A 25,058-nucleotide genomic window follows, 5' to 3' on the forward strand; every position below is an offset into this window, starting at 1 on the left:
ACACACACACACACACACTGCTGCCGTGTGGATGGAGAGTGTGTGTTCCTGCATGTGTGTGAGAGGATGATGGTGTCTTCACCCTGCAGCTCTCCAGCACTGATCTATTATCTGCTGTTCAAAGAGCCTTTGGAAACATCAGAAATAGAGAGTGAGTCAGTGAAGCCATAAGCTCCGACCCAACCGACCATATTGCTTTCCAGCACACACACACACACACACACACACACTTGGCGTCACTTCTCTATATGACTCTATACTCCTACCTGTCTGTGAATGGAGAGAGTGAGAGAGATAAAGTGTGAGATCAAAAGGTGTGAATGGGAACGTGTGAATTGCAGTGAATGAGTCAAACAGTTCAGTTACGTAGTAAACCGACTGCACAGAGCTGTGATGCATCGCTGCAGAGATTTGCCTTATTTTATTGAATGAAAAATAAGGTTTTTATAGAACAACAGTCTTTATATTCAGTAAAGTTCAGGGTGGAGAATCAACATTATTTTTTATGTTATCAAATGAACTGTGTCCGTAGCTCTGAGGTCTCCTTCACACCTGTAGTTCAGTAGCTCAGGTAGCTCATTGATTGGACAGTATTAGTGATGTCATCCTGGAAACTGATGGTGGATATCTGTTATTATTTCTTACATTTCACAGACTGCAACTTTATTAATCAATAATCCACATACGTCATGGGACGTTTGTGTCGACGTCATGATGACGTCACGGTGTTAGCTGGAGGCAAAACAAAGGAAAGACTAACAGGCTAACACCAGCAGTGGGCTAAAGTTACACATCTAAACGTCATCTTGCTGTGTTGTTGAGTGCCAGAATCCAGATATCACATGCATTTGAGATGACAAACTGTGATCAGAGGCTCTAGCGAGCTTCAATATCGGACAAACGTTTCAAAGATGGAGAGTAAATGTTGCTAATATTAGCTAGCTAGCTTGTCTCTCCTCTCCTCTCCTCTCCTCTCCTCTCCTCTCCTCTCCTCTCCTCTCCATTAGTTATCAGTAGGGAGAGGCCAGCCTCTAAATGTATTCTCCAGGCAGCAAAACAACCCAAGCTTTTACCTCCCCCCTCTCCTCCTCACCTCTTCTACTGCTCTCAGTTACTCCCTCTTTCCTTCTAGGGAGTTCCCCTTCATTTATCTTCTTCCTCTCCTTCTCTCTTCTAGTATCCAAAGGATGTTTTGCTTGTAGATAAAGCAGATAAAGACTCTTGTGAGACTCTTTCATGGTTTTTCTGATCCAGAGTTTTGGTTTAGATTCATGTAAAAATAGTCTTGAATTTGGTCAAAGTTGCATAATACAGAAGAGCCGGCTTCATCAGGAGTTTTCTTCGGTTTAGAAAACCCAGCAGAAAAACAACTAACTACTAGGGGTGGGAAAAATTGATTCACCTATGTATTGTGTTTTGTTTTTTTTTAATTGATTTTTTTAATGACAGAAGCAATATATTTGCTTCATTTGGGTTTATGCAGAGGTAGAAGGCAGTTACCACTTTTATTGTTTTGGTCTGAGTAACATGAGGTCATATCCGTTCCGTATCTTTCAACCAAAACAAACCGCAGCGAGCCGAAAGTAGAAAACGGCGGAGGGTCTGCGTGGATACGACCTGCACCCTCATATTTTAAATCCAAAGTGGTAAACACTACACATCCAGTAAAGTATGGAAACACTTTGGGTTTCACACATTGCAGGAAAAGCAGAGCTAGACATCACGGCTAAAGCTGCATGCTAACTCTGTCATGGACAGGAAACGTTATCGTATCGCGGTAACGTGCGGTCAAGCACAAAGCCACTCGTTGATGAAGAAGGTTAACTAGAACATTACAGAGAGAGGAGAACGTTTCATGTATGTTGAGTTTAGCCTCTTTCACTTTGATGCATTTGATTCATAAATGTTAGAGATTATGTTCACACGTCACTGAATAATCTGTTTATTTATATTAATTATTAAATACCTGCAGCCATCACACGGCAACAAGAACGATACAAACGTTGCCATATTAAGGATGAGCAATTTCATGCACGAGGCAAAGCAGCGGTAACTTCATTCATGATTTATAGTGATCAATTATCTCGTCACGGGAACAGGATCGGTCAGTCATCTAACAGTAAATGACTCATCAGAAAGATGATAAGTTTATCATGTCACATCAGATATTTTTATTTCACTAAGACGGATTGTATTGAGATTTGTGATCCAGCCAATGGAGAGGCATAGATATGTCTAAATTTAAACGAAAGTGTTTTAAATCATATCTGGATTTAATCTGAATATGAGACACTGGAAATGAGTTTGAAAAAGAAGAGATTTAAGACATTTTTCTCATTGTTAAACAAAAATTACCTTGACATGTTATACTATAAGAGTTTACCGCCATAACCAAACTTTGAAAATAAAGCAAACTAAATCAAGTTTCATGTCTCTAAAAGTAGATGTTTGCCTGGAAGGAGGGAAATCAATCTGAAAGTGAAGGATGATTTGGAAAATGACCAGCAGCAGTGTGAATGTGATATATAATGCCATTTGCTGTAATATGAAATACACACAGCGGTGGTTCTTTCATTGTTTTGTCGGTTTGGTTTTAGTGGAGAGTTTTAGTGTCCTATAATGTTTAAAATGGTGTTTCAGAAGGTTTTACAGCATCGTGATCGAGAAACATTTATTGATTAAATTTAAACCACACGTTCTCCTTCTATCCTCATCTTCCTCCTCTTCATCCCACTATGCTCTTTGTTTTCTTTCCTCCCTTTTCCTCGTCTGCGGTCCGATCTGCTCATTTGTTTCTCTTTGTTCACTTTGTTATCATTGTTTTTCATCATACTGCTTTTATTGCTTTGCTCCTGTGTTTTATCACTGTGCAAATAAACTGGGAGTGAAATCATAAACCTATTGCAGCCCCTCCAGAAGCAATATATGTGAGGGGAAACATAATCTGCAGGAGCTCATTCAGAGAGCTGCTGCCAGGAAAACATGCAGCCTGTTTGTGTCTGGACTGCAGATAATCCACATTCTCCTTCAGGTGGTCTGATTAGTAAAAAAAAAAAAAAACCTTTCAATAGAACAATTAATGGTTCATTTCACAGGAGAAATCTTCCATTCACCCGTTAACGAGCTGAAATGATCTCAACTGGGTTTCCGGCAAATACAAATTAAACTCAGGTGTCTCATTTTTCTTTCTAGCGGGCCGCATACATCTGTTTCTAGTGGGCCACAAACATCTGTTTCTAGCGGGCCCAAACATCTGTTTCTAGCCGGCCTTAAACATCTGTTTCTAGCCGGCCTTAAACATCTCTTTCTAGCAGGCCGCAATCAGCTGTTTCTAGCAGACCCAAACATCTGTTTCTAGCGGGCCGCAAACATCTGTTTCTAGCTGGCCGCAAACAGCTGTTTCTAGCGGGCTGCAAACATCTTTCTCTGGGTGCCTGGGTTAGCTCAGTTGGTAGAGCGGGCGTCCATGTATCAAGGCTTGGTCCTGACCGCGGCGGCCCGGGTTCGAATCCGGCCTGTGGCCCTTTCCGCATCCACTCTCTCTCTCCCCCCTTTCAAGACTCTATCCACTGTCCTCAATAAAAATGGAAAAATGCCCCCAAAAAAATAACTTTAAAAAAAAAAAAAACATCTTTCTCTAGCTGGCTGCAAACATCTGTTTCTAGCGAGCCTCAACGTCTCTTTCTGGCATTTTGCAAATATCTGTTTCTAGCAGGCCTTAAACATCTGTTTCTAGCGGGCCTAAACATCTACGCAAACAGCTTCTTTTAGCGGGATGCAAACTTTTGTTTCTAGTATCTTTGTTCATAAATGAAATACATATTTAGTGCTCTGATAGAGCTGCATTCTTATGTGAGAGCTCTGATTAATAAAACTATGCTTTGATTTTGAAACAGTAGTCTTATCCTATCTGAGGCTGTTGCATGGTTAAATCAATGCATTTTATTTTATGAAAAAATGTGCCCCCTCGCAATTTTGAACAGCCCCCTCAGTCACGTCATCCTGGCGCCTGGCCTGGGTGTCTGACTAAACCAGTGTTCAATCGTAATAGGCTGATGTCTGTTGCAATGCATATACCACCCACCTCCTCAGTGTGCCTTGTTCAGATGCGTTTCGTCGTACATGCCTTCCTCTACAGAGAAACGATGATCAGCAGCACTTATCCGTCACAGCAACACTGAAAATGGTGACATTTTGGAGCAAATCGATTCATTTCACAAAATCCCTGCGATCAATGGTTCAGAGTAAATCTGCTAGAAGCATGCCATTAACCAATAGCAGGCCGTCCTGACGGAGCTGAGCTTTGAGTGAACGCATGTGTCATCCATCCAGTTTTATTGAAGCTCTTCTGTCAGAGTGTAAACTGGTTTACACACACATTAATGATACTAATACAATGAACTGTGTGAACTTGTTGTTTGGCTAACGAATGAGCTGGATGCCATCAGGACTCTGATTGGATAATGTAACCAGACTTCAGGTTTATGTTCTGACCACCAGTTTCAATGAAATCTGCGTTTTTCTGTCAGTGTGTGGATGGCTCTGCAATACCCATGAGCCTCGGCTGCTTCTGTTTCTGTAGCAAATTCAAAACACATCGTTTTGTGAACAAAACACATCGCCATGGTTACTGAATTGATCCGAAACTGATTCAGAATGTGAGCATGAACTGATGAACGTTTTATCAGCTTTCTTCTAAGTTTTAGTTAGTTTATAGTTGCTTTGTAAAGCATCTATAAACATTATTTAGATAGATAGTTAATACTTGGTTAAATGGTTAATAATTGTTTTCCAGTCCATCTATCTATGTATTGTTTATAGATGTTGTCATCTATAATCAGCTATGATACAATTATAGTTTATAAACTAATTATTTCATATTGCATATTGATTATCATTTCATTGTTTGTTAACAGTAATATAACTATTAATTCATGATTAATTAACTATCAATTAACCATCATAAAGTGTTACCACATAATCATCTGCAGGTCAGATCTATTTTGAGAAGCAAATGAAAAACATTATTAAACTCGAACCTGTTTTACATGTTTTTAATAATGGCCAGATATCAGAATCAAGTTTTTAACACTGAGTTTATTAAAAATCATCAATCCAAATATAATTAGATCTTTAGTCACTTCCTCTCTTCCCTTTTACACGAATCACATGAAACTAAAGGAGCGTATATAAGAGCAACTTTACCGCCCGTCTGTATACTTTGTCTATAGAGAGTTTGTGCTGCAGCAGAGCACTTTACCATCAACATTATTTATAAGAACAAGAGGGGAAGCAGCCATTTCCTCTGAGGGACAGGATGTATATGAGTCTGAGAGCGAGAGTAGCAGGCCTTATAAAACCGCCTGGATGGGATTATAGACCATCTCAACGCATGGCACACACTGTTAATGTTTTAATAGAGAGGGAGAAGGAGAAAGGAGAGACAGAGGGGGACAAGAGGAGGTGCAGGAAATCAAAAGAATCTAATCAAAGACGGAGAGTGTTACAGAGAGGGTGAGATGGTTTGATGCTTCGCGATTTATCTCCTCCATTTCCTCCAGCTGACAGGCTGGGCACAAAATGGCTGCTGTGGCCCTCTTCGGGTCCTCAGACGCCTGTTGAAATAGAAATAGAGAGCCTTTATTGTCATTGTACAGAATACAACGAGCGCTACTCATGATCAGTGCAGTTAAAAGACAACAACAAAACAACTTCAGCAAACAAACATCCACAGCCGACAACACAGTTTCTAAAATAATAAGTAAAATAAATAAATACAATATAATTTTGCACTAGAATAAATGTAATTATTGCAAGTAGAATAAATGTAATTATTGCAAGTAGAATAAATGTAATTATTGCACTAAAATTGAATGTAAATATTAAACTAGAATAAATGTAATTATTGCACTGATATTAATGTAATTATTGCAATAATATTAATGTAATTATTGCAAGTAGAATACATGTAATTATTGCACTCATATGAATGTAGTTATTGCACTACAATAAATGTAATTATTGCAATATAATAAATGTATTTATTGAAAGTAGAATAAATTTAATTGTTACACTAGAATAAATGTAATTGTTGCAGGTAGAATAAATGTATTTATTGGAAGTAGAATACATTTAATTATTGCACTAAAATAGATGTAAACATTGCACTAGAATCAATGTAATTATTGCTCTAGAATTTAATGTAAAAATTACACTAGAATAAATGTAATTTTTACTCTAAAATAAATGTAATTGTTGCACTAGAATTTAATGTAAATATTACAGTAGAATAAATGTAATTATTGCACTAGAATAAATGTAATTATTGCACTAGAATAAATGTAATTATTAAACTAGAATAGATGTAAATATTACACTAGATTAATGAGTCTGAATCCTTAAAGGCAGGTGTTTACTTGCTGACAGTCTTCATTATTCCCACGATATCAAACTGTCATGAACTCAGCTTCATGTAATAACGTGTGTGATCATGTGACCCGTGTGTAAAGTGTAAAATGAGATCTACTGGTCAATACTTTGAAGATTCAGGTAAATTTCAGTTTAGTTTTTTGGCAACAGTGATTTGACAAATCTCGACTCAAGGTCCACTTACTAGTTTTTCTACTACGTCTCACGGTCTTCCTCCGCACATGAAGTTTGCTCAGTTGCACATAAAGTTGGGGAACTTGGGGGTGACGGATTAAAACAAGAATTATGAAAATCTATGCAACAGAGGTGGAGATATCATGACTTTTAGTCTCTTGTATGGGTCAAACTCCAAAAGGGCACTGGATCCTACATTACACATAATGCACAAGACACAAAATGACTAAAAAGAGACAAAACAACAACAAAAAGAGGCTAAACAACTATAAAGTCTGTGTGTGTAATAGGAGTATTAAAAAAGACAAATTTAATTTACCCTGCATAAAATAGCCAATGAATTAATCTTCCTCTCTCTGTTTTAATTTGGACGAGTTTCTGCTCGACTCCGGAGTGATGGAGGGAGGGAGAACTTCTGAGGGCCACATCGTGAAACTGATCAATAACCTGCGATCGATCGGCTCCTGGCAGCGGCGCTGTAATGAGTGTCTGATCTATGCTGCTGTGGATCTACACGGAGTGTAAACATTGGGCAGCAGATCTGTTACTGCAGATCCGTGGTGGCACTAATAGGTCGGGTATTTTTTAATTAATCCTGTTCCACACTTTACAATACAGTTTGATAGTGTTGGGTAAACATTAAGGTTCCTTTTCCTACTTAAATGTAGATACAGGGGAAGAAAACAAGACTATGGGGAACAGGGGAGCAACAATCGGCCATTTAGAGGAAAGGAGAAATAAATTAGACTCTATTTACTGTGTATTTCTGTAAGTACTGGCTACTGTTGGTAGTACTGGGAAACAAAACTGTTACCTCCACAGTTTTGGTGGCATATTCTAACTGTACATAATTACTTGTTAACACCATTTTCCCTTCACTTTCAGAGGAAGACCTCTTTCTGTACACAGCACTCTCCTGTCACCTTCAAAAGGCCATTTGTCTATTTTTATTTGTCGTAAGGGTTGACTCGATAGATAAATAAATAAATAAATGACTCGATAGATAAATAAATAAATAAATGACTCGATAGATAAATAAATAAATACATTTGCCATTAAATAAAAAAATGGGGAGAAATGCAAAGGAGAAATCATGCAGAAATAAATGAATAAATACTATTTAATAATGAATAAATACATTTAAAAATAAACATGAAATAAATAAAAAAATACATTTAAAATTTTAAATAAATAAATTAATATGCCATTAAAAGATGAAATGGACAAAGAAAATAATACATAAATAAATATGTTTGAGGAAATAAATAGGGGGGAAATGCAAAGGGAAAATCATGCAGAAATAAATATATAAATACATAAATAAATTTAAAAAACGATTTAATAATTAATAAATAAATGTAAAATAAATAAATACATTTGAAAGTTAATAAAAATAAATAAATGGTAAAATTAAATAAAAGAGTAGATAAATAAATATACAAGCAAATTAAAACAGAAATATCAATTTATCCTACGTTTTATCAATTCATTAATGCCTACTTTTATTTTTAATATTATTTTTGGTTCATTTAATGCCATATTTATTTATTTATTTATCGAAACATTTATTTATGTATTTCTGATTTTAGCAGATTTGGCCCGCCATACCCATCATCCATGGTGTTAGTTGCACCAGGAGAGTGCATAATGAGAGGTTGCCCGTTAAAGTAACATGACTATCATGAGATGTTTGCTCCATCAGTTGTCTGGATTTGGTGACCTTTGACCTCTCCGTTATTGTCACATCACTACTTGTAACATCTGCAATAGAAACTAATCTTTCCCCTCATGTTGACCTCTCTGAAGTCTACTAAATAACACAGATTTACATTAAAAGCTGGTTACTTTTCTCCCGCGGCATGATGGGTATGTGAGTCCAAACGTGTGTGTTTTGTAACAGGTCACACTTGTATAATATAATGTTACACACAGCAAGAACATGACATTTACCACAGCTCAGCTCATTGTGTAATATGGTAATGTTCCAGTTGTACTAATTATCAGAGTATGCTAATTGAGACATTATGATAATATGGAGGTGCACACTGTAAGAAATGGTCATAAATTATTAAGTTAGTAAGAATCTACAGTAGTGACTGAAAAACTTATTTTATTTCATTGTTTTTTTTGTTTTTTTCGTGGATAACTGACCAATCAGAGAGCTGCAATTTCATAATTTTGTATATTCAGTGATGGAGGAAGTATTCACACCCTTTATTGCAGTAGAAGTATGTCAGTATAATAAGTAAAATATAGTATTAAACTGTGACTGTTGTACTATTCTATATTCTGTCATTAGATTATTATTATTACTCATTATTGTTTAATCTGCCGGCTCGATTCCCTGCTCCTCCTGTCCACATGTCAAAGTGTCCTTGAGCAAGCTTTGAGTCCTTGAACCCCAAATTGCTCTGAATAAAAGCGCTATATAAACACAGCTCTTCCCAAAGATGGAGAAATGAGGTGATGGTTGCTACGGTACTTTATTTCTGGACAAACTCACTTCTCATAATAAGTGATGGTGTTTTTAACAGTGCTGGACGTTAACGGGCAGCAGCTGCTCCTCTGAGGCATTTATCTTAAAGTCAGTGACCTTTGTAGCTGCACTCTGTGATGATGTTCATCTTTATTCATGCAGCCACATAATGCAGCGAATTAATGTGTTATTTTCCACCTGCTTCACATTCATGCAGAGCTGTAAGGAGTCAGCCACCACAGAAGAAATATACAGGAAACAAGAGATAAGTGTTGTTAGATGACAACATACAGTAGGGCTGCACGATTACGGCCAAAAGGATAATCACGATTATGTTGATCAATATTGAGATCACGATTATTTATCACGATTATTCATTGATTTTGGGGACAACATATTTTTTATTGCAATTTTGTATTTAAATAAAACAAATTGTTCCACCAAAATAAGACTGGTCCTGATACACAGTTCATCTCCAGAAGCAAAAATTAATTTGTACCTAAACCTTTTATCCAAAATGAAATCACCAGAGCGCTGCTTTCACTTTTCTGTTGTGCTACATTCCTGCTAATTAACGAATGTTTGCATCAAAATAAGACTTAAATAAGATTCTTCTTTACCTGAATTCAGTGCATTTCAATGTGTTCTATTGTATAACAGAGCAGACGGGCAAAACGAGTAATATAGAGTATATTACTCTTCGACTTTGGGCTGCAGCCGCAACATTTGGGATCACCAAAAGTGAAGCGAAAACTTCACAATCGCCCCGTGGTGACTGGCTGTTAGTTTAGGAAGCACTTGATTTGATATGCAGCAGAGTTTTCTATGAGTGGAGCATTTTAAACGTCAATATCACAGTCAATTACATTCATTTGATCATGATTAATATTCGATTAATTGTGCAGCCCTAACATTCAGTACAGTGATATAATGGACATTTACTTATCCAACTAGAGAAGATCAGATGAACTCAGTCTGAGAGGCCTCAGGCTTCTCTCAGAGTCAATACTCGTCATTCTAAAATGCCATCAGAGACTTTGGCCTCCATACTTTTTAAAGCATGAGGACTCGAGCTCTGGAAACACAACGTTTTGGTCTTTAATGATAGAATACTATCAGTTTTGTACCTCTAGGATGGCCCTGTGAGTTAGTCAACCACTTTTACTAAGCTTCACACAAAAAAGGGACCAATAATAGGTTACTTCTTTTAACCAATAAGTGAATCAGTATGTGTTAAAAGAAGCCTCTTTCCTCCTAGAGTAATATCTGATGGAGAGCACTGAGGACAAAAGATGATATATCCTCTTCCCCCTGCACTGACACCTCTAACGCTGGTCAGATAAGCATGTTTTAACACAATAGAGAATAGTTAGAAACCACAACGGGCCTTACCGGTTTGTTGCTGGAGAAACCTCAGATGCAAAGGTGGATGTTGTCCAAACTCAGAAGAAACCAGTAGACCATCTACTTGTTTTATTCAATCAAAATTATAAATTATTAAAAATGATTAAATGATAAAACGGAAAAGTTAAACTGAACTGCGTAAACTTGAGTCTAAAATGGGAGCAAACAATAAAAAGAAAGAGAAAAAGCACAAAAGAGGAACCGTCTCTAGCATTTCAAATCTAAAGAACTGTAACTGAAATAATTCTCCCCCAGCTGCCACTCCTTCTCTGTCTTATAGCTGCAGGCTACAAACCATCGTGTAATATGGTCAAAAAGCTCATATACATTAGCATAATATGCAAAATGGTTATATGTAGGGCTGTCAATCGGTTAAAATATGTAATAGCAATTATTCGCATGATTGTCCATAGTTAATCATGATTAATCGCTAATTAATCACACATTTATTATCTGTTCAAAATGAACCTTAAAGGGAGATTTGTCAGATGAACTCAGTCTGAGAGGCCACACAACAACATGACACACACACACACACACACACACACACACACACACTTTGTCCTTCAACAAGCATTACCAGGAATTTATTGAAAAATGTAATTAAGGATTTGATTCTTTACTTTTACCCCTGAGACACACACACACATACACACAGACAAACACACACACACACACACACACACACATACACACACACACACACACACACGCTCACAGCGTCCTTCAAAATGCCAAGAAAGTATTTTCTCTTGCTGCTGTGCGATTAGAAAATCCTTGTTTCACCACAAATCCCCCCGACACACACACACACACACACATACATACACACATGCACACCTTAATACCTGATGGGTAGGGCCGTTGCCATGGTTACATATGTGTGTTTTTTTAGGCAATTTTGGCGGTTGGGGGGGTTATAATCAGATTATAGTAAAATTTCATGTGTCAGATGGTTTGTACACACTTTGTGTGTGTATGCGTGTGTTTGTGTGTATGCACGTCTGTGTGTGTGTGTGTGTGTGTGTGCATGCGTGGATGTGTTGATAATGATAAACTGCAGCTCAGTAGTGAATATCAGAAACATGATTATTATTTCTGTGTATTTTTCAGTGATATTTCTTGGATGTGATTGTTGGGACAGTTTGGTGAATTTTGTCCCCGTTGGAGCTCCGTACGTCTGATCCCAGCAGGATTAAAGGTTCGCTGAGTTTCAGCATTAAACCGATTAAAACTGAGTCTCCACCTGAAAGCAGCTGGGATCAGAGAGTTGGCTGTAAAATGTGTGAACGTTCTAAGAAAAGTGAATTATTTAAAATTTTGCAGTTCTCTTCTGACGTCATTTCATCGTGCTTTTATTAAATCGGTTTTATTGTAGTTTAGTTGCAGCGGTGAGGTGAATAAAAACAGGCTGCAGCTCAGCTGGATAATAAGATGAACATGATGCAGCCAACTATGAATCAATTAATAATACTATAATGATACTACTATATTTGCTGTGGGTCATAATCATCTTTCTTTTCAATTGGCTACTAAAGGGACTTTCTGTAAGAATCAGAAATTGCTTGTTAACAGTGACACCTGTTTACGAGATGAGTCCATATGAACGCCCCCCTCCTGTCTTATTCACGACCTCGTAAGTGGAAAGTTTCTGAAAGCTCCGAGTTCACGAGTTGTGACGTGTTTGTTGACGTCAGAAATGGCAGAGGCCATGGAGGTTCATTTTTCGGTGCAGATTAAGTTAATATATTGTAATTTTAGTTGTATAATGTTTTTTTTTGTAATTTTATATGTCTGAGGAAAATGTTGATATTCCCAGAATCTGGCGAATACGATACGTATCACGATACCGGGGTAACGATTCAATATATCGCGATACATTGCGATACTGTAAGCAAGGCAATATACTGCGATTTTTTTAAATCAAATTTTCAGAAAACTTTCATATATGAAGAACACACCGCCATATGCATGAAATCTGACTAAAAAAATAGATTTTTTTTCCGCAATCAGAACAGTGGGATCAACATCACAGTCTCTGTAACATCAACATCAAAGCACTACTTTGAGAGGGCGCATCTCTTTGCCGATCACATAAAGTATTGAGTGAGAATTAATCTTTGCATTTATTACACGGCTTTGTTGAATACTCGATTCTGATTGGTCAATCACGGCGTTCTGCGGTCTGTTATTTCTTTATAGCAGACCGTTGCTATGGGCGCAGTTCTGATCTCAAACTCTGGAGGACCGTTTTTGTGTCAAATGATTGATTTCTTCAGTAAGTAGCCGTGTAATAAGCGGGATAATGTAAAGCTAGCGGGTCATTGTTGTGAAAGAAACCCCTTCGATGAGAGACCCTACGCTTCACGTCGAGGTCTAGCAGCAGCATCGCCCTTTCGGGGTTTCTTCTTCTCGCTGTACGTTATCCCTTATTAAACTAACTTTTTATACATAATTATATAAAATCTATAGTGTTTTTGAGAATCAATACAGTATCACAAAACATAATATCGCTATATTCGATATTTTTGATATTTTCTTACACCCCTATTCCCATCGGCTTCATCTTCTTCCTCTTTCATTATGTCTTTGCATTTCCTGCATTATATTAACTACTTGCTAGCTTGCTAAATTGTTATCCTCTGTGGCTTCTAGACGCCGACAGTAACGTTAATATTTACGTTGCTTAGCAGCAGCGTTCTCACGACTTAACCACTTGAACGCCACATACTGTATATCGTGTACACGACCTCCCGTGTTGTAAACACGAGTTCACCAGTTTCATTTGAAGGTACAATTTAACCCTGGGTCAGGTTACTTTCACCAGAAACACCTGCCAGCCAATCAGAGGGCAGGATTCTCTCTCTGTGTGTGTGATGTAAAGTCTGAAAACTGTAGACCAAAGTGTGTGTGTGTGTGTGTCCTAGTTTTCCAGATGACTGGACGCTCTGCAGGGACCATCTATCTGTCCACACCTTGCCCTCCTTCTCTACTTCCTCCTCCGTCATTTAATCTCTCCTGCTGCTCCACTCAGGCCTCCATCTTCCTCATCCTCCTCATCCTCCTCCATCCACAGCCCTGTCTCTGCCTCTCCATCCCTCCTTCTCTCTGCCCTCTTTCCAACCATCATCACTCCTCTCAGTTTATCGTCCTTAAAGAGTAACCGAACCCCTCCAGATGTGGGAGGGTTACCATGTAAACACAACAGCTGGATTTCTCTGTGGTGGACGGGTCTCAAACTGTTCCTCCCTTTTTCCTTTTAATATCCTGCTACATTTTTTTTATTTCATTCCTTTCCTCCTCCTCCCTCCGTCCTTCCTTCCATCCTTTTTCCCTGTTTTACCTCCCCTGCTCTCTCTGTTGTAATTTCTCCCATTCTTTATCTCCTCCTCCTTCTCCTCCTCCTCCTCCTCCTCCTCCTCCTCCTCCTCCTCCTCCTCCTCCTCCTCCTCCTCTTCTTTTAATTCATAACATTTTAACATTTCCTTCCTTTCCTCTTCTCTCTCTTCCCTCAGTCCTCCTCACTCCATCCCCCATTCTTTTCTCCCTTCACCTGACCTCCTCCTCTCTATTTCTTCCTCCCTTACCTGCCCCCGTCATCCTCCTCTCTCCTCTGTTTCTTCCTCTCCTCTCTGTTTCTTCCTCCCTTACCTCCTCCTCCTCCTTCTCTTCTCTCTTCTCGCTGTTTCTTCCTCCTCTCCTCCTCCTCCTCATCTCTGTTTCTTCCTCACCCACCTCCTTCTCTCCTCTCTTCTCGCTGTTTCTTCCTCTCCTCCTCCTCCTCCTCTCTGTTTCTCCCTCCCTTACCTCCTCTCTCCTCTCTGTTTCTTCCTCTTCCTCTTCCTCCTCCTCTCCTCTCTTCTCTGTTTCTTCCTCCTCTCTTTCTCTCTTCCTCCTCCTCCTCTCTTTTCTCTGTTTCTTCCTCCTCTCCTCCTCCTCCTCCTCTCTGTTTCTTCCTCCCTTACCTCCTCTCTTCTCTCTGTTTCTTCCTCCTCTTCCTCCTCCTCCCTCCCTCCCTCCCTCCCTCCTTCTCTCTCCTGACCCTAATTTCTGCAGCTGCTCTGTCTGGGCGAGCGAGGCTCAGATAAACAGATAAGAGAGAGAGAGAGAGTTGAGGAGGAGAGAACTTTTCCTCTCATCAATTATTTCCTCTTAGTGTCTGAGTGCACTGTCCTCCCCTCTTCCCCTCCTCCTCCTCCCATCCTACTTTTCCTTCTCCTTCCCTTTTTCACTCCCTTCTTTTCACTTTTCTCGCTTATCTACGCTCATTTCTTCTTCTCTCTTCATCGTCCATTCTCCTCTTTTCTTCTTTCTGCCCATCTTTCCCCTCCCTTCCTATGTTTTCCCTCTCCTCTTATTTCACCCATTCTTCCATCTTTCCCTCTCTTATTTACCTTCCATTTCCTCCTCCCATTCCTCCTCTCTTCTTCCCTGTTCTATTTTGATCTCCTTTCCTTTGACATCTCCATCTTTCCATTTTCCTCCTTTCCCCCTTTTCCTTTCCTCTCCTTTTTATCACCTCTCTTCAACAAATCTTTCTTCTTCTTCCTCCTGTCCTGTTTTTCTCCCTTCCTCTTCTTTTCCTTTTCTCCTCCCATACTTCCTCTTTCCTCCATCATCTTCTACTTTATTTTTTTTGTATATCTCCTCACCTCCTTTTCCCTCCTCTTTCTTCTTGTCTCTTCTCTTTTTCCTCCTCTTTTTCTTCTTCACCATTTTTCCCTCCCTTCCTCCTCGTCCCTTCTCTTGAACACAACTTTCAACTCTCTCCTCCTCCTTTTATCCCATTCTTCCTTCTTTCCCTCTCTTATTGACCCTCCATGTTCTCCTCTCCATCTCTCTTCCTCCCCTTTTCTAGCTTTTTTTATTTCTCCTCTTTTCGTTTGACAACTCCTTCTCTCCTTATCCCTCCTTTTTTGTCTCTCCAATCACTTTTTTCTTCTCCTTCCAACTTTTCATCTCATCATCAGCTCCATTTTGTCCTTCCTTTCTTCATATCTTCTTTCATCCTTCCTTCCTTCCTTCCTTTCCTCATTCTCCTCCTGCTTTACTCCACATTTGTCTCCCTTGTTTCCTTTCCCTCTCCTCTTTCCATCTACTCTTTCCCCCTTCGTTCAGTCCTTCCTTCCTTCCTTTCTTCTCCCCTTCTTTCCTTTCCTTTTTTAGTTTCCTTACTCTCTCTTTCCTTTCCCTCCCTTCTTCATCTCCCTTCTCTTCCTCTCCTCTTCTTCATGTGAGACTATCTGAAACATTTAACACACATCATGTGATATTTAAACACACACACAAACAGATGGATTGTTTCTGTCACCTACGTGCGTGCATACGTGTGTGATAAAAATAAACACAGAAATGTGGATTATGCAAAATGAACAAATGAGATACATTAGAGATGCTCTGAAACAACGTTATCTTCCTCTCAGCAACAAACCGAGTTTAGTCAGTTAATAACAGAGAGAGAGAGATGGGGAGGCGGTGGAGATGTAAATACAGGAGAACATGAGAGGGAGGAAAACAGGAAAAAGAACGAGGAGTAGAAACAGAGAGAAAGTAGAGAGCGTGTCTGAGGCCTGAGTCAACAAAGAGAGTTGGATTCTTTTAAATGTTAAAGGAGGCTCCATTTATTTTAACTCCACAGTGTGTTAATGCAAACTGTATATACATATATATATATATATGTATATACAGTATACAGTATATACAGTATAGTTGAACTGGGGCTATTCCGGTCTGAGTGAGCTGGACCGGGTCTGTTCCAGTTTGGTTCAGCAGGACTGTGTGAATCCCAGTCTGGGTCAGCTTGACCGGGTGTGTTCCGGTCTGGGTCAGTTGGACCGGGTGTGTTCAAGTCTGGGACGGCTGGACCGGGTATGTTCCAGTCTGGGTCAGTTGGACCGGGTGTGTTCCAGGCTGGGTCAGCTGGACCGGGTCTGTTCCAGTCTGGGTCAGCTGGACCGGGTCTGTTCTGGTCTGGGTCAGTAGGATCAAGTCTGTTCCAGTCTGGGTCAGCTGGACCGGGTGTGTTCCAGTCTGGGTCAACCGGACCGGGTCTGTTCTGGTCTGGGTCAGTAGGATCAAGTCTGTTCCAGTCTGGGTCAGCTGGACCAGGTGTGTTCCAGTCTGGATCAGCTGGACCGGGACTGTTCCGGTCTGGGTCAGTAGGATCGAGTCTGTTCCAGTCTTGGGTCACATTTCATTTATTTTCTAGGACAAAAAGGACACAGCACGTTAATGAATATCAGTATAAAATATAAGATGTAAATATGCCGGAGTTAGCAAGAATGCTAATTTACATTGTAGTCTCTGTTCTGGTCTGGGTCATGTGGACCCGGTCTAGGTCAGGTGGACCCGGTCTGGGTCATCTGGACCGGATCCATTAGTCGTGTTAGAAAGAGACATTATTACACACCTCAAGTGCTGTTGTATTACACCTGAGTATTGTATTATCTGATCCTTTAAAGGTGACTGATGGATCAGATATCTCACCAGCGGAAACGTACTTCATACTGGAATATCAGCAGGGTGTGTGTGTGTGTGTGTGTGTGTGTGTGTGTGTGTGTGTGTGTGTGTGTGTATTTGTGGTTTAACTTCTTGTAGCCAGAAATAGAAAAGAGGAGAGAAGAGAAGAAAAGAAAACCAAAGTCAGGAATGCTTTAAATAGTTCAGTATAAGAGCTTATTGATTTTTTTAATAGAATATGTTCTAATCATTACTTTTTCTTTGTGTATTACTGCAAACTTTACTTTTAAAATACATTTTTAAAAATCATCTGATCGAATCAACTGATGCTGTTTGTGTGTGATTCCATTGTGTGCGTTTGCAAGCTGGAAAAAAACTGATGTGGTTGTTCTTATTGATTGATATACTTTTAAGAAGTGTGGCTTACGTTTCGAGTTTTTCCGATCGTTACCTTCCATCTCATGTAAAACCAGTAAACATTAATACGTGATTGGTAAACCCTGGTCATATTCACACTAGGACCAGGGTTTATGTTTAATGTACAGTTGTTACCAGCCCAGTACACGCACAACATCAGCAGTGTGTTATTTTGGGAATGATCTGCTGGTTTCAGAGTGTTTCTAGTCTAATATTAGCCAGCCTCCTGCTCACATGTCAGATTGATCCTCAGTTTGTATTTATATTCCAGGTCTGATGACGAATCAATCGAGAGTTTTTCATCACAGGGTCGAGTCCAGGTCATAGTCTTTGTATCAGGGGACGGTGTGTTTAACGTCCTCAGTCACGTGCATACCGAGAAAAACCTGTGTGTTTTTTTTGGCAGCAGAACTGCTGACATGCAGCGGGGGTTGTGGTCTGGACTTCCTCGAGTCCATTATCATCTCTTACCTTTTTATTCACATCCAGTTGTGGTACATGCACCACTCTTAACCTCCTGCCTGTATGCTGACTCTGCTGGTACAAACCGGGCAGTGTCATCAGCGTACGAGATGATGCTGCATATGTTTGAGCTGGTTTTGGTGACAGTAAACCTCTGGGGTCCAAAATCCAGGAACAAAACAGAGTGCTGAGGCTCAACGGGGACAGTTTACAGATCACATGACTGGGCTGAACATTAAGCTAAAATTAATGAGCAGCTTCATGTAGGAGTTTTTATTCTGCACATGTGACAAGACAACAAGTTATCATACCTAAACAAAATGACCCATATGAGTTGAAATGATTTACAGTATCAGAGGGTTAAATTACAACTAAAAGGGCGTAGTTAATGATGGAGAAAGATGTTGAGTCATGGTTAAACAACACAGTCCTGAAATAATGAAATATTTTTGATTTGTGTACATAGACACAAATTTACCTTTTTTTCTATGTTTTTTCTATGTTAAATTCTGTGACAATTTCACAAACTGCTGTGCGACTGGGCTGGTTTAAAAGAAACCAACACTGAGACGGGATGCTTGGCGAGGATTTTCTGCACAGTCAGTCTTTAAAGTCAGTTTGTAGAGGACTTTTTGTTTCCAGACGGGACCAGTGTAGAATATTTTTAACAGGTGAATTCAATACAGTTATGAAGACTCTTTGAACCTGAAAAACTGCAGCTTTAAATAACCACTCTTGGTGGGTCTCGCTGAAAATAGACTCACTGTGACTCTGACTTTCATTCTTTCCATTAATTTGCCTGCTTTCTTTTCTTTTTTGCATAGTCACTGTTTGTTCCTTATCATCTCTTTTGTTTAATTTTGGTTCCTTTCTTTTGTGTTGTCTTCACTCATTGTCCTTTCCTTTCATTTTTAATCCCTTTAGTTTATTGTAATTCAATTTTATTCCACTAAAGTCCCAATCAGCACGTTTTTGAAGAAGCTATTTTTCAGGTATTTACACTTGCAGTCTTTATGCTGACTCATTGTTTCACTCATTACTGTGTTATTTACAAGTGATTTGGTATAAAAAACTTTTGGAGATTTCTGCAAGAATTGCATTTTTCAGCGATTGGATGGCGAGCACTTCTATTGTGTAAACTGCTCAAAAAAAAACTTTTTGTCAATCTAGCTAGCAAAACCATCCATCCTCTGAATGCTCTAGGTCTCTAGATTGTGGCTGTAAAGTTTCATGAGGCTGTGATTATCCTAGAGGTCACCACAGGTCATTTTATACAGTGAGGTCAAATTAAAAGAAATAGTCTATCTATAGTCTAGTCTATGGGGACTAACATCATCACACATGAATACAGTTGGGCTCATTGGATCCACAAGAGTCTCAGCTTTACAGTAATACCCAATTTATGTAATTCAAGACTGTTTAGGGACCCCAGAATGCAGAAATATTCAAATGCACCATTTTAGAATAGGCGAAAATGTGCATGGTTTTTGCCCCCAAACTGCATGTGATTATCATAAAGTGGGCATGTCTGTAAAGGGGAGACTCGTGGGTACCCATAGAACCCATTTTCATTCACATGTCTTGAGGTCAGAGGTCAAGGGACCCCTTTGAAAATGCCAGCTTTTCCTCGTATCGGTACCTTCACTCTAGCTCTAAAACTGAACCTGCTACAGCCTCTGAAATAGGGATGTCACGATAACCGATATTTCGGTACCAAATCGATGCCAAAATTTTAAAAAAGTAACGGTACTCTTTTTCTACAGTACCGAAGGTACCGTACGATGCCTGTAATGGTCATTGGTAGTGATGTGACGGTGAGGAAAATTTCCGCGATTGCGATTTTGCTGCGAGGCTCCGCTGCGGGGGTCTACCTGGCGCCGCTGCTCCGTGCACACCGGCTGTTGAATTACAGTACAGGGGATTTATTGTTGTTGTTTTGTTTTTACCGTGGTATCGAATTTGGTATGGAGAATCGTGGAAATTCACTGGTATTTGTATCGACTACTAGATTTCTGGTACCGTGACATCCCTACTCTGAAAGACAGTAAAGTCGGTTGGTCTCAGGAGGTTAATCCTAATTGACTGTTGGAGGATGAGTTGCATTGTGGGTAATGTAGTTTTTGGTCTACTTTTGGTCCTTTTTTGTCCTAAACTGTCCAACGTGAGTCTGACAGTGTTTTAGGAGTGTGATGATAAACCAGTGGAGTGCTCTTTTAAGATAAAACAATGTCTACTTTCACCGGTTGCACATAGAGCAGTTCAGTTGAAGCCTGACTTTTCATTCTGAGAATATTTAATTTACCTTTTGTGGACCTGAAGAGATAAAATTATCCATCTACTCACCAGAAAATGAGAAAAACTTTGTGTGACAGACGTTTGGCAGTTTTTCTTTTCTGCTTTCCTACCTCATCTCATATCTTTGCGACCACTTAGGGGGGAACAACGTCGCAGCTCGTCTCTGTATTTAAAGATCCGTCAATCCATCTGGGAGTGTCAGCAGCTTGTGATATAACTGTGGAGATGGACGGTTATACTCTTGTCTCGTCATGGTGTTAATCTTTCATCTGAACTGTCCTTTAGAAACATGATTATATATGTGAAATAAAGAGGAGCGACAACAAGATATAAAAAAAAAGAATAGAAAAACAAAGGATACAATAACACAAAAAGGATGAGAGAGAGGAAGGAGACAGAGGCAGAGTTTCAGTCAGATCTCCTTCACCAGAGGAGGAGAAAACATGGAACAACCATCCCTCCTCCTGCAACTTTCATCATCCCTCCATCAATTAAACATGGAAGTGGATTACACTTGAGGAGAGGAGAGGAGAGGAGAGGAGAGGAGAGGAGAGGAGAGGAGAGGAGAGGAGAGGAGAGGAGAGGAGAGGAGAGGAGAGGAGAGGAAAAGAGTTGAGGATTTAGGAAAGGTAGAAAAGGTGACGGAGGGGAGGAAAGACGAGGAGGAGGAGGAGGTGGGAGGGAAAGAGGAGGAGAGCAGGGAGGCTTTTAGCAGACTGCTGTAACCCAGAATAGAAGTTTTCAAAGAGGAAAAACAAACTGAGCTGCTGATCAAACTGGTCCGGTCGATACTGGTGTCCTTGTGAAGAACGATCCCAGTTCAGACAGTTTGGAGGCAGAAGAGGAGACTCAACAGAGCGGAGTGATAAGCCCTTTTATTTTCCTTTAAGCCGTTTTTAAATTAACTAAATATTTCACACTGCATCAGAAAACTGAAGCTGAGGATGCCTTAACACAGAGCCACAGTCAGAATGTCACAAATTATTTTATTTTATTAAAGTGTCAGTAGACCAGTTTTTAGCTTTAACTTCTCATTATGAAGTAAATGTTGCACAATATGGCTATAAAATAATAACACCGTCAGCGTTTAGATTGGTTGCCTATAGCCCTCTTTCCTGTTAGTTACCATGATGAGGTATATTTTGGGCAGAGCGTTAAGTGGAGGCAGAATAATTCTCTGAACACGTTAGTTAACGCTCGCTAGCAAGTGTTTTTTTTTTTTTTTTTAACTAAGATGTTGAACGTTAAACCTGCTAAAACATCAGCATGTTAACATTTGCGACTGTTTTAGTGAGTGTTCTTGTCTTCCAAAAGATATTTGATATACATAAAGTTTAACTAACAAATTAAAGAACAACAATCTGAAGCTGCAGTTTGAGTCTATAAAACACTATTGATGCAGTTTATATCTTCTTCTTCTTCTCTGATCGGAGGGATTACCCAACAGTTTAATTGCCCTTCCAGGTCTCCTCTTTAAACTAATTACCATTGGCTGTCTGTCCCTCTATTAGATTGTGATTGGCTGGCTCCCCTATTAAAGGTAGGAGATAAGGATCAGTCTGTGCGTTCGATTGGCCGACTCGGTACTAATGGATTCCTATCTGCTCCAATCGGGAAGCAGCAGACGGCCGTCTCTCCGTCTGTTGGTCTTTCTGCTTTCAGGCAAACTCGGAAATTGTTGCTTCTCTCCTTATCTTTGTTTTCCTTTACCTCTGTTTTCCTCTCAGTTGAATTTTGAGGTACTTGTACTTTACTTGAGCATTTCCATTGTATGCTTCTTTATACTTCTATTCCAGTATTTTTTGTAGGCAAATTTTTTCTCCACTATTTTTATTTGATTTGATAAAATTAGGAAAATATGTGACAAATATTCGTAAAATATCCCACATTAAAGTGATGAACAAATAAATCCCAGAAATATTAGTAGAATATCCCCAAAAATTGTGTAATATCCCAAAAACATATTAGTAAAATAGCAAAAAAATATTAGTAAAAATATCTTTAAAATATATGTTTAATATCATAAACATGTTATTAAATTATCAGACAAATATTTGTATAATATCAGTAAAGATCTTTAAAAATATTAGTAAAATATCATAAAATTAGAAGTTGAATATAAAACTATTCATTAATTATCAGATTATTTTTTTTACAATATCAGTAAAATATCCTTAAAAATATTAGTTAAATATCAGAAAATATTAATAAATTATCAAAAAAATATTCTTAAAATATCCAGAAAAGTAACTGAAAGTAGCTCCACCTTTACCAGCTGCAACATTAAAGTGATGAACTCATTAATGCATCAATAATTATAACATAATATAGATTATTCTGCAGAATGAGCACTTTTACTTTTGGTACTTTAAGTTTATTTTGATGCTGATACTTTTGTATTTTGTAATACAATATTGAATGCAGGACTTTAATCTGTAACAGAGTATTTGTATAGTGTAGTATTACTACTTCTACTTGAGTAAAGGATGTGAGCGCTTCCTCACCCTCTGCTTTGTGTCTTTGTATCGTGGCTCGGTGCAGGATGACATAATCCTGACCATGAAATATTTAAAGTTCTGGGAGAACGGCTCAGAATAACCGGGCTGACCCGGGTCTCCTGGGAGTCCCCCCCGCCTCCACCCCCCTCTTTGTAAAACCTTTATTTATTACGACAGTGGACTCCAGCTCCTCAGAGGGTCATGTATCTGCTGAGAGGCTCATCAGGAGTCAGTCTGTTGATCAGATGAATGATGCAGTATTCGCTCCATTCAGCCATTTCTGTTTTACTTTTTGGATTTTAGCTTTGAGGGACTGACTGTGATGTCACGCAGGTTTTTAAAGGGACAGTCTGGAGTTTTCTGCTCGTCGACACTCAGTCAGGAAATCCTAATATGAGAGCTGAGTGAGGTGAATTCACAGCAGTGGAAGAAGTACTCAGATCTTTTACTTTAGTAAAGGTACAAAAGTATCAGCATCAAAATATACTTCCAAAAGTAAAAGATTCTGCAGAATAATCTATATTATATTATTGTATTATAATGATCATTAATGTGTTCATCACTTTAATGTTGCTGCTGGAAAAGGTGGAGCTCATTTTAATGATTTCATATACTGCTGGTAGTTTAATCTATAATAACACATCAGCATTTATTAGTTGATTATATTTAGTTTTTAATAATCTGAATGTGTAAAGTAACTAAAGCTGTCAGATAAATGTAGTGGAGTAAAAAGTACAATATTGCTGTATCATTTTGTCCTGCAGTGTGGAGAAGATTTTGAATTAGCATAATATATAATTAAAAAGTTAACCGAATAAATTATGACAAATAGAAATAATAAAAGCATTTTAGAGACTTTATTTTTTACAGTGTGTCAGGTGTGTGTTGGGGGGAGAATTGGACTTGACCTCCGTTAACCTCCTGGCTGTGACTCTGGACCGTCTGTCCACTGACTCCACACGCTGATGATTATCATCAGATTCACCGATATCCAGATGAAGATATTACCTGACCTCTCTGTGTTCTCCCCTTCTCCCCTTTCCTCCGCCCTTCCTCTCGTCTGTCCTTGCCCAACCTCTTCCCTCCATCCTCCGTCCTCCTCTTCATCCCTATCTCCTCCTGTCTCCCCTGGCTTTGTGTCAAGCTACCACTCGATGTGTTGTCCTCCTCTCTCCTGCTGCAGGACGGAGACTTGGCTCCGGCAGCTGCAGATAATGACCCCAGAGAAAGAGGGGGGGGAGTAAACGGGAGGAGAGGGGAGGAGTAACGGGAGATGGGGAGGGAGATAGAGGAGAGAACAGAGAGGACACGAGAGAGGAAGGAAGTAAATGTATAGAGCGATGTAGAGAATCTAAACTTTATCCTCCTTGCGTCTCTCTACTAACCAGCTACAAGCCTCCTAATGCTGCCATCCATTATTTAACTTTAGCAGACACACACACACACACACACACACACACACACACACACACACACACACACACACACACACACACACACACACGCACACACACACTCTGGTTTAATCACCTCTCTGCAGTCACAACCTCCGACATTTTAAAGAGTAGAAAAGCTTAGTTTTACTGACCTCTGCTGGTTGAACATCTGCTGCAGATGTTCATGGTGCGATTATTGTGTTCAAAAAAATATATAACAATGATAAACAGTTTTATTACAATGTGCTTCCCTGAGGATTAACTTTATTATTGGGTGTCACAGCAGCGAACAGTGTACAAGATGCATTCAGAGTAACCTTGAACAACAGAATACAGTGGTAACCCCCCACAGCCAGAGAGTAGGTCCCAAACATTACAAATAGCATCTTTATTATACAAAAAATCAGTTATATTGATGGTTTAAGACAACTCTTCGTCATATTATGATACTACTTAGACTGTTTCTAGGGTTAAACCTTCGTTTGATTTGCATTAGAAATGTTATTTATTATTTTATAATCACATTTCTGTTTGATTTTGATTTTCTGTGACGACCAGGATGCTCCGGTTTGTGTGTATGCATGGTCGTGGTCATTATTGACAATCTCATTTTCATTATAGGCAATTAATGAATAATTAGTATTTATGACATATATAACGTTATATACAGTTATTACATTATCACACAGTCTGTCGACAAGGATACTGAACATCACGTCGCTGTGGAGATTTTAGCTTGAGTGTGTGTGTGTGTGTGTGTGTGTGTGTGTGTGTGTGTGTGTGTGTGTGTGTGTGTGTGTGTGTGTGAAGTGGGGGGTAACACTTCAGGTCAGTGAATATCATCAATGAAGTCATGTTTTTGTCTGAATGGGTTAAATATATTCAGGCTTCATTGTGACTTTGTGTGTGTGAGTTTACTGTATTACTAGGCTGTATATACTGTGTGTGTATATACAGTAGTGTATACTGTAGTAGCTATACACTACTGTACATGTGTGGGGGTTATGT

The 25,058-nt window shown here is 39.2% G+C and overlaps 1 protein-coding gene across 2 annotated transcripts in view; it reads left to right on the plus strand.

Annotated features, from left to right (window-relative positions):
- Positions 1-25,058, plus strand: part of kcnd1 (potassium voltage-gated channel, Shal-related subfamily, member 1) — a 73,411-nt gene that overhangs the window by 33,273 nt on the left and 15,080 nt on the right. The gene's annotated exons all lie outside the window — the stretch shown is intronic.

Source organism: Sebastes fasciatus, chromosome 8 (assembly GCF_043250625.1).
Source record: "Sebastes fasciatus isolate fSebFas1 chromosome 8, fSebFas1.pri, whole genome shotgun sequence".
Classification (NCBI taxonomy): Eukaryota; Metazoa; Chordata; class Actinopteri; order Perciformes; family Sebastidae; genus Sebastes; species Sebastes fasciatus.